This window comes from Mus pahari, chromosome 21 (genome assembly GCF_900095145.1).
Source record: "Mus pahari chromosome 21, PAHARI_EIJ_v1.1, whole genome shotgun sequence".
NCBI lineage: Eukaryota > Metazoa > Chordata > Mammalia > Rodentia > Muridae > Mus > Mus pahari.
In genome coordinates this window covers 2,563,889-2,574,499 of record NC_034610.1, presented here as the reverse complement: position 1 = coordinate 2,574,499, position 10,611 = coordinate 2,563,889, and the positions used below count along the sequence as shown (strand labels likewise).

Below are 10,611 nucleotides of genomic sequence, written 5' to 3'. Positions count from 1 at the left end.
CACAGGAGGATGCTGTGCAGGGAGGTACTGTGAGGATGCTAGTGGCAGGATCTGTGAGGTCAGAGCACAGGAGGGAGGTACACAGAGGGTCTTTCATAACTCTTAGTACCAAGCCATGATCTCTATCAGGACCTATAGGTCAACATCCACACTGAGGTCAAGAGTTGAACAGGGTGAGACAGATGTTGCTGATTTGGTCTCATTGGCACCCCTCCCCCCTCACTATCCTGGCATCCAGAGGAGACCCTAGCAGGGGAACTGTGTTCTAAGGTAAGAGACGAGCCCAATGCTAGCAGAGCTTGAAACCAGACTCTGACAGGGACTTCACAGCAGACACTGTTCTCAGGAACCGAAGAAGTCCCACGGACTTCCCACAGTCCTACCCTAACCAGACATGATCAGAGCCCAGAGAAATTCACGGTGATTAACCATCAGCTGAACCGCTGGCCAAAATGGGGAGGACACAAAAATGTAAAGTTAACACTAGACCTTCTGAAACACCACTGTCCAATAAAGTGTCAACAGACACACAAAGACAGGGGAAAATGTGACAGAGTGGAAGGAGAGTTATAGAATCGATTAGAATGATGACCAAGGGATGAACTCTGCAGTGAACAGGAGATGGAAGAAGAAAAGAGCAGCGAACATTGAGAACGACCAGAACAAAGGACCCAGTCTAAAGAACCGAGGGAAATGGCAGAATCGTGCTCAGGCTGGCAGAGACCTATATTATTACTATTAAAATTGAAAATTCTGTGTATGTGTGTATAATTGGAAGCCCTAGAATAAACAGAACAGGACTGATAAGAAAACAATTATTAAAGGCATACCCCAAGCAGCATCATTGTGGGGATCACTCTGGACCAGCTAACTGGTTCACCTGACACGTGCCCATGCAGGTGAGTTCTATGCAGGAAATCTCCACTGTATTAGCAGAAGTGATGCAAAGTGATGGTGTGGACTGGAGGAGCATGGAAAGCATGTGTGAGCATGTAGAGAGTGCATTCACTGACCTGCATATGATAGTGGGTTATCTATCTATCTATCAATCATCTATCTATCTATCTATCTATCTATCTATCTATCTATCTATCTATCTATCTATCTATCTATCTATCTTGGATGCTAGGACAAAATGCCTGTACCGGATAGCTTTGTGTCAACTTGACACAGCTGGAGTTATCACAGAGAAAGGAGCTTNAGTTGGGGAAATGCCTCCATGAGATCCAGCTGTAAGGCATTTTCTCAATTAGTGATCAAGTGGGGAGGGCCCCTTGTGGGTGGTGCCATCTCTGGGCTGGCAGTCTTGGGTTCTATAAGAGAGTGGACTGAGCAAGCCAGCAAAGAACATCTTTCCATGGCTTCTGCATCAGCTCCTGCTTTCTGACCTGCTTGAGTTCCAGTCCTGCATCCTTTGGTGATGAACAGCACTATGGAAATGTAAGGTGAATAAACCCTTTCCTCCCCAACTTGCTTCTTGGTCATGATGTTTGTGCAGGAATAGAAACCCTGACTAAGACAATGCCCAATCAAAGTAACTTAAGTAAGGAAGAAAGGATTTGTTTTCCAGTTAGAAGGGACAGTCTGTTGTGATCGTCACATGGTTTCAGAAAGGTCACACCAGGTCAAACAGTTCCACATGAGGTTTATTGAGAGAGAGAAGGGCAAGGTGGTGGCGGAAAGAGAAGTGGGTGGGAAGAGAGATTAGAGGGGCCTTTCTTTATATATGAATGGTGATGTAGTCACAGGTAAAGGTGGGAGGTGAGCCAAGTGGATTCTGGGAATATGGTGGCTGTTGCCTTGGCAACAGACGTGTGGGTCGTGCCTATGTGATGTCACGGATACCAACACAGTCCGTTAGGCCAGCATAGGCAGTATGGTCACCAGGTGCCCATCATCAGGAGGCAGAGAAAGAATACCGATCATGAGGGGCTGGCTTCTGCCTTTCTGTGCACCCAGGAGCCAAGTCCAGAGAATGCTGCTGTCCTCCTTCACCATGGGTCTTTCTTCATCAACAAGAAGATAACCCCCAACAGTGTGCCCAGCAACTAACTCCTTCTAAATAACCCCTACACAACCACACACTCGTGCCTGGAAGCTCGTCTCCTAGGGGATTCTGGATGCAGTCAACCTGAAGTCACATAACCATCACCGATAGATGTATCGATTAAGTTGGGAGGGACCATAGACAGGTCACACATTCAGTTTTGTGACTGTGTCAAATGAATGATATTCTGCACAGAAAGGTTGTGGGTTGTGACTACCTCAGCCCTGGGAGGAGCCTTCGGGCTGCTGCTCTCTGTAAAAACACCTTGGGCTAGAGGGGTTAAGGAGAGCAGTTTGCATGGAATTGGACTGCCAAGGAAGACACCTCAGCTCAGCCCTGAGTTAGCTGTGTCGCATACTTAATACTGAGGAATCTCTCTCTTCAATGGGACAATTAGCATGCTTTCACTTGGTCTCATTAACGCCTCACCTTCAAGATGAAAGGAGATGTAAACGCACGCAAAGAATCCAGTAACGTGTCAGACACACGGTAATTAATCTCAACCTCATTCCTTCTCCTTCTCTTAACCAAGACTACTGATACCAATTATTAGAGACCTGTAAATACAGGGGGTTGGAACACTGAACAAATAGCAGTGAAACACAATTATTATTCCTGTGGTTATATTACTGCTATTAAAGTTGAAATTCTGTATATGTTCACATGTGTGTGCATGAGTGTGGCGTGTGTGCTCTGTGTATGGGTACGGGTATATGTGTCAGTGCTGAAGGCAGCGGAAGATGTTGGGCATCCTGGTCCTCCACTCCTTGCTTTCTCCCTTTGAGACGGAGTCTGCCACTGAAGCTGGAAGTAGGCTAGTGGCCAGCAAGGCTTAGCAATCCTCCTCTTTCCACCACACAGCACCACGGTGACAGACGCATGTGTGTGCACACCATGCTTGACTTTAAACATATGTGTCGGGACCCTAACTCAGCTCTTCATGCTTGCACACTCACTGAGCCATCTTTCTAGTCCTCCCACTTGAGACACGATCTCATGTAGCCTGAGCTAACTAACTTGCTACATAGCTGAGGATGACCTTGAACTTCTAATCCGTCTGCCTCCATTTCCCAGGGGATGAAATTAGAGGAATGAACCCCCATACCTATTCTGAAATGCCTTTTTAATCAAGGAGATTATTAATTCATTGAAGTTCATATATCCTTGAAATTTGACTTAAATTCTCCTTTGGGTATGAATGATAAATCTCTCCCAACAGTAGGTTTTCAAGGGGAGGAGACATGATGACAGGCTGTGTGAACTGTAAGGATTATGGGAAAGGAAAAAATCCCATACATGTTGGCTTTTCACTGAGGTGTAACATACCACAGAGTTCAGAGTAGGGGCTCAGGTCAAACTGTTTTCCTTAGGCAACCTTCCCTAGGCTCTGTACACCCCGGATTTCTTAATCTGCAAAATGGAGGCAATGTTAGTGCCCATCTCCCAGGGTCATCGAGAGGTCCCCAGAGCCATTAGTGGTACAGTTTATGGCAGGCTACAGCTCTATGGCATAAAAATGGTAAACACACGTGATGTACATAGGCATGAATGAAAAAAAAGGCCAGTGGATGAGAGCTCAGCTGAGTGGCAGCTTTGTCACACAGCTGGGTGCTCTGGCCTCAGTCCAATTAGCCTGTTATTTATAGCATAAGATGATGGAGACCATAAACATGTGTTCTAAGTGCTTGCCGGGATGGTGTGTTGGGCAGTTTTTTCGTTTGTTTTTGTTAATTTGTTCATTTGTCCCACTGTGGGACATCCATGGACTGGTGGTCCTCAGATCTCTAAGCAGGCAGGCTGAGCAAGCCACGGGGCACAAGCCAGAGGCCAGCACTATTCCTCCAAGGTTTTCGCTTCAGTTCCTGTGTAAAGTTCTTGTTTTGGTTTCCCTCCATGGACTCAGGGTATATAAGGCAAAGGAACCCTTTCCTCCATAAGTTGCTTTTTTGGTCTTTATCACAGCAGTAGGAAAAACAGAAGACAGATGGCCAATAAGCAGACTGCGGGACGGAACAGTGGCGGCATGGTGACAAAATAGGATGGGGCGAGGTAGCATCTGTACTGGAGGGACCGACCCTGAAGGAAGGCTGGCATTGAGCTTTCCTCCGTCAGTCATTGCTAGGAGTACTCAGCCAAATATCTGTAGGGCGAGGACTCTTATCTTCCACAAGCTTGGATCTTCCACAAATTCGGGCACTGGGCATTTTTCTCTTGGCTTGAATGAGAACGGGAATCCGAAGCCTATCATGAGGGTCTAGTTCTGACCTCTGGGTCCACACAGACCAGCCTTACCCAAAGACTCTAACGCTCTCACCTGTGGGCAGGAGGCTTGGGAAGTGCCGGCAGCTTCGAGCACGGAGCCCCTCTGAGGTCCTCAGAGCAGAGACAGGTCAGTGAGGAGGAAGTGACAGGGGCTCCCAGGGAGGCAGACCTTCAGATTTATCTGTCTGTGAGTCACTCGGCTTACACGCAGAAATGACTTCTTTGGAGTCAGACGCATGCTCGGGAATTCTTAGGAAATAAGCAAAAGCTCCCATACAAATAATTTATAAAATGTGGTTAATATTTCATGAATGCTAAATTTCGTGATTAACGAAGCCGGCAGGTTCAGGGACTCACAGAAACTAGGCATTTGCTAATTTTGATTCTGAAGTTCTCACAGTTAGAACTTGCATTTTTTTTTCCAGGTCTCGATGTTCTTTTTTTCTTTTTTCTCTTTGGTCATCCTGGAAAGCACGTAGGCACTTATCCATAGCTTCCTGTGGATTAAATGCTCTCTTGGCACATGGACTAATTTGATCTTATCAAAGCCATTACTTCAAGGAGTGACACTGCCAGGCACTGCCACAAAGACTTCTGTCTAGCTCCTGGCCTCGCGTTTCTTTGCTTACAGAAAAGGCTAAGAGTGGCGAACAAAAGGATGGGATACAGTGGCAGTGGCTGACTGGTACATGATGAAGGATCCGTCCCCCTCCCCCACGAGTGAACCACTGGGAGGGATAAGTTCACATACGCTGAAGTGTAAATAGTACTTAATATGTGCTGGTCATCAATACCTTCTATGCGCCTACTATAAAATGATAGATGAAGTAGGCAGGCTCTCTGTTAATCTTCAGCACTGTCTGGGGGCGGGGTAACTGTAACTGGCTAACTGGCACTTTCCCATTTTACAGCTTTAGGACTGAAGACTCTTGGAGGTGGTATGACTTATCTAAGACCCCCCAGCCCCAAAGCTCTGAGCTGGTTCTCGAACCCCTACATGCTGCCACACTGCACATATATACCTGTCTATTTGCAAAGGCTTTCCCTTTGATTATCTTTGAGAATTACTCTCGCCTGCTGCCCTCACAAGATGCCACTTAGACCAGGAAACTGGACCTGACTTAGTGAAGACAGGGTTGGGGAAGGAAGCTAGAGAGAGACTGTTGGGAGAACAGAACAAATGTCAACTTCAAAAACCTGTTCGAGTACGAGATGAGACAGGATCAGTAGCACAGAGAAAAACACGTCTGAGTTTTACATCTTTGGTAAATACCGCAGCAGCAAGTTCATCTTGGGTAAGTGCAAAGGTTTATCCACATCTCCTCTAATTCAGCGTGAATTTCTACCAGTCACACTTCTTCATGCACTATGGGAAACTTTTCCTGAGTTTTCTCTCTGGGTACCCGCTGTCTCCAGATATCATGGGTACCTGAATTCCATGTCCAACCTGGCTCTCCCTCACCAAAGCCCTCTCTGAGCTGCCACCAGTGAGCCAAATGACCAACTCACGCAGCACAACAAGGCTGCCCCCAGGCTCCCCTCCTGAGATAATATTTTACTTCTCAAATTCTGCCTCTTAGCTGGCCCTGCCTCTGCTGGTCTAGACAGCCCTGAGGTCACCTGGCCTTGTACAGTGTCTTTTCTGCTTGCCATGGCCCCGATGTCAGCCTCCCTCCCCTCCCCATGGCTTCCTGTGATACTACTGCCCTCATTTACTCCCGATGGAAATCTGAAGGCATCACTTGCTGAGCTGAGGCTCCGAAGCATTCCACTGCCCCCGAGACATCCCGAGAATGGGATCTAGGCCGGTTGGAACGTACCAAGGCCCTTTGTTCACTTCCTCTCCTGCCTGCCCCCTTCTCGGTTCCCACCACACTCTGACATCATCTTTCTGCCCTATAGCCTCAGCATCTACAATCGTCCCTGCTCCCTGCAAACCCAGCTGTGTCACCCAACATATGCGTCCACTCTGGACATCCCTTTCACTGTATTCTGAATGTCCAACGCCTCCCCAAAGCCCACGTGTTGGAACTGGTCCCCAGGATTCCACTACTGGGAAGTGGTGGGGGTTTAAGGCTGGAGCATCTTTAGATCACTGGGGGTGTGGCCTAGGAAGGGACCATGAGATTCCAGCCTCTTCTCTTTTGCTTCCCCACCATGAAGGGAACACTTAGCTCTACCCCTTGCACCCTACCATTGCTTCAGGCCTCATTGCCAGAGGCCTAAAAGCAAATGTCCATGGACTGCAGACTGAAACCTTTAAAAGCAGAACCCAGAACAACCCTTTTTTTTTCTCGAATTTGCTGTCTTCTGTCGTTTAATATTTAAGCCCACACGTCCACTCCTCCAGGAAGCTTTTCCTGAAATCTCAGTGCTTTTTAAATTTATTTTTTACTTATTTATTTTTATTATCTTTTGAGATCCTCCACCATCTACCCTTGCTTGGTTTATTCTAGCACATTCTGCTGAAATCCTCCACTTTTGGAAGAATTTTCAAGATAAAAGATTCTTTGTTCCATAATAAAAAAACAGACAAAATAGCCTTAAATTGTTCTATGTAACCCAAACTTTTGGAGTGTGTTAAGAGGAATTTCAGGCTATGGTGATGGCTTTCAATCTTGGTTGCTTTTTTAAAGTCACTGCTAGAGAAGATATATGCGTTATATAGGAGAACAGTAACCACCGATCTCACCTAGCTCTGAACCCCGAGGGTGACAGTAGTGACAGCCTACAAGATACGACCACCGGTGCACATAGAGTCACAAATATGTGGGTAAGCAACTCCTTTGTGATTGTATATAAGGCTGACTTCATGAGACAAAACCCGTACCTGACACTCAGCGAGTCCAACAACTGAGACTAGATAAGCCGAGGGCCCAGGGGGAGACCTATTGCTGTTGTCTAATGAACACAGAGATAAAGCCACTCCCAATGGCCCCATGCTATGCCCATAGACTAGTGTATCACTAAGCCCTAATCAGAGAAGCTCTTCTTGTGGTAGGCGTAATTAACACCAAGACGCACAACTGTATAATATGCAGAGTGAGAGACTTCCTCAAGGCTCTGCGTCTATGCAGAAGAGGCAAGAGATTGTGAAAGCCAAAGGGAGAGAGTTCAGAAACTGTCTTCCAGGCCCAAGAGGGCTGTTGCACATATGAAGTCCCGGAGACCATGGCAACAGGCAATTGCCAGTCAAAATCTCAGTACCGAGGAGGAGATGGGGGACACAATCCAGTCTCTAGCCAGGAATCTATCTGCTAGAAAAGGCAAAAGCAGCTTTCTTCAATGACCCTGATATCAACCACACTCTGGGACAGACTCCATGCTCAGGAGCAGTTAACCAACACAAAACAGACTCCATGCTGTGCGTGGGTGCATGCGTGGGTGTGCGTGTGTGTGTGTGTGTGTGTGTGTGTTGTTGTTGTTGTTGTTGTTTAGGGTTTTCTTTTTTGTCTTTTTTTCTTTTCTTGCTTTTTTCTTTTAAAGAAAGAACGTGAAGAGAGGTGAGTAAGGGGATTGGGGAAGATCTGGGAGAAATTAGGGGTGGGAAAAGAGTATGATAAAAATAATCATATGAAATATTAAAAAATTAAAGATAAGAAGCAGTCACCTCGGGGATCTTAACAATTCCCACGTGTGGCCCTTCCCCTGGGATTCTGATTAACTAGGAGTCTGGGGAGCTCCCAAGCTGATGGAGCGACACTGGGTCAGACAAAGAACATCACTGGCAGAAGGTGAGGACGTCCCCCTTACTCACCAGAGTCATACAATGCAGCATGGACGGGCCTTGAACTCACGATCTTCCTGCCCCAGCCTTCTGAGTGTCAAGATGACAGGAATGTTCCACAAAGTCTTTCTCAGCCAAAGCCACCCCTTACCCACTTCCGTGGTGGGGACTGATCCCAGGACCCCACGTACTCTCAGCAAGCATTTGTGTGTGGTGAGTAGCCCTGTGCCTTGCACCAATACCAGTGTGATTCTGGGCAGTATGATGGCTAACGTGACTGTCAGCTTGACTGGATGTAGAAGTACTCATATGTCTGTGAAAGTTTCTAGAACATTCACGAAGAGAGAGAGAGAGAGACAGAGACAGAGACAGAGAGAGACAGAGAGACAGAGAGACACACAGAGAGAGAGACCTACCCGGAACATGGGCAGCACCAAATACAGCCTTGGGATTGTGGGGAGGTCTGGATGGGACAGAAGAGAGGAAGAGAAAGCCAGCAGAGGGAGAGCATTCCCCAGGGTACGAGCTTCCTGTCCCACACACCTTTCCCACCAGGATCGAACGAACCCTCCGACACCAGGAGCAAAAAAACCAGTTTCTCCCTTAAGTGATTTCTGTCAACTGTTTTGGCCACAGGGTCAGAAAGTAATAAATACAAGCACGCTATCCAAGATTTGAAACCTCAGTTTAGTCCTCGATAAAATGGTACCTTAGTTACCTTTGTATTGTTGTGATAAAACACCATGGCCAAAGTAATTTATAGAAAGAAGGGTCTATGTTGGCCTAGGGTTCATAATGATAGGGACAGAGGCAGTAGGTGGCCATGGTGACTGGAGCAGGAAGGGGAGGAGGAGGGAAAGGGAGAAAGGAAAGGGGAGGGGAGGGGGAGGGGAAGGGGAAGAGGACTTTCTGAAGTTCCTAAGCCCATCCCAGATGGCATACTCCAGCAAGGCCACTCCCCCTAGACCTCCCTAAACAGTTCCACCATTTGGGGGCCAAGTGTTCAAATGCACGATCCTATGGGGAACACTCTCATTCAAATCACAAGCGGGGAACCTTCTAAGCCGTAATGAGCATGGAACGAGATGGTCCTTACAAATAACAACACTTAAGAGTCAGAGTGGGGGAGGTCTCAGGTAGCACCCCTTAATACAGCGTGGGTCTGTACCAAATGAACTTGGCTTTGCTTCAAAATGGCTGAAACTTCACTTTATGACACTGACTAACTCCACATGATACGATTTTGCATGTTTGTTTCACATGGAGGGTTAGGACGCAAGATTTTCATAACTGATTGTGAGTACTAACCATACAAAGTAAATACACACAAAGGGAAGCCATGGCAAGCCCCTGGGCCAGCTGCTCTCAGTGATGGAGCAAAGGAGAGGCCTGCTCTCTCGGGCTGCACTGGACACCAGACAGCTAAGGAGCTATTCGTGTCTGCTGGCTATGCCCTGCTGGCTCTGTTGGGCTGTAGTGTGTGTATGTGTGTGTGTGTGTGTGTGTGTGTGTGTGTGTGTGAGAGAGAGAGAGAGAGAGAGAGAGAGAGAGAGAGAGAGAGAGAGAGAGAGAGAGCATGCATGCATGCGTGTGTGCTAGCTGTAGTTAGGATGTCAATTATAGGCAGTCTAAGAAAGTCTAATGAAAGGAATGTTGTAATAACCCCAAATATACCATAGCTAATTTCACCATACTTTAGCAGCTCCAGGACACTTCTGGGCATGTGCATTTGCCTCTAATGCTATTCAAAGGGAAAGAAGGCAAACCAAACAGTAGAAGATGCAGGACCCCTGGTGGAGTCCCTTGGCTGGAGGTTCCAGCCTTCTCAGAGAGGAAAGTCATGTATATTTTATAAAATAATTAAATAGATACCAAAACCAGGGCTGGGAAACTAGTTGGGTGGGTAAAGCTCTTCCAACCCAAGTGTGAGGATCTAAACTGGATCCTCAGAGCCCACAAAAGCCAGATATGGTGGCGCATATCTGCCATTCAACTGTAGGAGAAAGCTGGGAGTCAGAGTAGGATAATCACCAGGAGATCATATGCCAGCTGGCCTTGCACCACTGAACAGTGAGACACAGTCCCAACAGGGTGGAAGTGAAGGAGTGTCTTCCTACGTCTACGTGTGTGCTGTGGCATGTGTACCTGTACTCACATATGTGAACACACATAAACTCACTCTCTGTCTCTCTCTCTCTGTCTCTCTCTCTCTCTGTCTCTCTGTCTCTCTCTCTCTCTCTCACACACACACATACACACACGTACACACACACACAGATTAAAACAAAGACCACCCTTTAAAAAGATCCCAACTTGCTGGTGGGATTGCAAGCTTGTACAACCACTCTGGAAATCAGTCTGGCGGTTCATCAGAAAACTGGACATAGTACTACCGGAGGATCCAGCAATACCTCTTCTGGGCATATACCCAGAAGATCTTCCAACTGCTAATAAGGACACATGCTCCACTATGTTCATAGTCAGAAGCTGGAAAGAACCCAGATGTCCCTCAATAGAGGAATGGATACAGAAAATGTGGTACATTTACACAATGGAGTACTACTCAGCTATTAAA

At 47.0% G+C, this 10,611-nt stretch overlaps 1 protein-coding gene across 3 annotated transcripts in view; it reads right to left on the bottom strand.

The window, feature by feature from the left end:
• Positions 1–10,611, bottom strand: part of Zdhhc14 (zinc finger DHHC-type containing 14) — a 261,329-nt gene that overhangs the window by 9,419 nt on the left and 241,299 nt on the right. The window lies entirely within an intron of this gene.